The following is a 2,004-nucleotide window of genomic DNA, read 5'->3' as shown; positions in this document are numbered from 1 at the left end:
TGTGTGCATTCGGTTGCTAAGCAACGACATCTCCATTTCCGATGCAATGACCAATGCTTTTGAAAGCAAAGGCCAATATGTAAAAACACATTATCATAGCCATTGTTTTAGAATTGGTGTTTGGCAAATTTGGGAATCACCGAATAAATTAGAACTGTCAATTAAATGTTGGGTGATAATATACACTTAATTCACCAAACAGCCACCAGAGGGATCACTTGTTCAAAAAGATAATTGAACGTTCACCAAAACAAATACATTACAGTACTGTACTGTTAACCCAATAACATAAGCTCACTTTCGATTGAAACTGTAATAGTTTATTTCAATACTGTTTATGAATAATGGTTGTCATTTGCAATGCATTGCATCAAACTGAGCTCTTTCATGTGTCGGGCTATTTCAGAGGAACATAAAAGCAAACGCATCAGTAAGTACAACATTTAGGTTTCCAAATCCAGCTGTTGTATTACATTTTATGAGATTATGTCATTATGCCTCGATAAGTGGCTGCTATGGAAGACTGCCTTAAATTTAAAACGTTTGGTTTCACAAGTTTGGCAGTGTGGTGGAGCAGTGACGTGCGGTGAGGTTCATGGCTGGCGAGGCACTGACGTCATCAATAACGTCACCGCTTGTCTGTACTTAGTATTTGAACGGTAAATATGAAAATTAATTAAAGTTAAATGGACAAGAACTAAAGTACAAATCACAAAATACATCTAACTGTTGTTTATTTTTTCATTTGATATTTCCATGACAGCTTTCCATGATGACAGGTGAGGCACTGCCTCACCTGCCTCCACTGACTGCACGTCACTGTGGTGGAGAGATTCATGTTTGCCTCAAAGTTCGAAGGTTAAGGGTTCGAATGCAGCTCTTGCTCAAAGTCAGCTTGGTTTGGCTTCAGGTCACCCATAACACTGAGGAGGACTAGCACCATCGAAAATGAATGGATGTGTTTTTCTAGTTCGTTAAAAATAATATGAAGTGACATTCCTGATTTTACAGCAAGAGTAGATGTTTTTTAAAAAGTGTATGATTCAAATGTACTAAAACTGACAGTTCCCGATACATCTTTTTGGCTATGATGAAGACGCTAATTGACTTACAAACTCGAGTATCTGTCTCGAGTAGCTCAAAGTCATGGCCATTATTTTAATTCGCAGCGACTAGGTAGGGAAGGAAGGAGACCAGCGGTTTGAAGTGCAATTAATAATTTATGACGGAGAGACGGAATAGGCCCTGACAGGAAGTGGGTCACCTCAGGAAATGGGACTTATGAATTAGGTGCTTGTGATGTGGAAGAGACTTGCCTGGAGGTTAGACACTGGAGGTGGTGATGTAGTGTAGAACTCAGATGTCTATTTGATGGATGGATTGGAGCCAGGTCATGCAGGGGTGCCACTTGATTGACTGTTGTCGAGAAAACTCGTTCAAACTTATGGAAGTGATGGACAGGAAAGGTGCGTGTGTCATTTTGGGACTGAAATACTGAAGTCGGTGAGCTGCGGGAGCGTGTTGAATGCAGTCAAACTATGACTCCCTGTGTGGAGTCATCTTCTTTACCTCAGCAGAATATGTAAGTCACTTGTTACACAAGCAAAACCTACAAGGTAATTGTGCTTCCATTGTCAACGTCGGGAAGATTCATATGATTTCACAAAAAAGCACATGAGATGTACAGTGAGACCTCAACTTACAAACACCTTATCTTACAAACTTTTCGTCCTACAAACGTCAAATTTATGAAAATTAAACCTTATAATAAGTACTATTTTCATAATACACACCCACCATGGCTGGCGGAGTGATCTTTGGCGGAAGCACACGACCGAACAGCATCAGAGGTTAAGTTACTAACAGTCCTTATGGAAGGTGACTCTCCTTCCATAAGCCATCAACGACCATCAAAAAGGTAAATACAACTTTATTTTACAGTACAGTTTATTTCTTTAATTACAGTCCTCATGTAATGTGCTTCTCTTTCCAAACAGCAATTCC

This window comes from Hippocampus bargibanti, linkage group LG08 (genome assembly GCF_051943395.1).
Source record: "Hippocampus bargibanti isolate YZ-2025 linkage group LG08, ASM5194339v1, whole genome shotgun sequence".
NCBI lineage: Eukaryota > Metazoa > Chordata > Actinopteri > Syngnathiformes > Syngnathidae > Hippocampus > Hippocampus bargibanti.
This window is presented reverse-complemented; position numbering follows the sequence as displayed.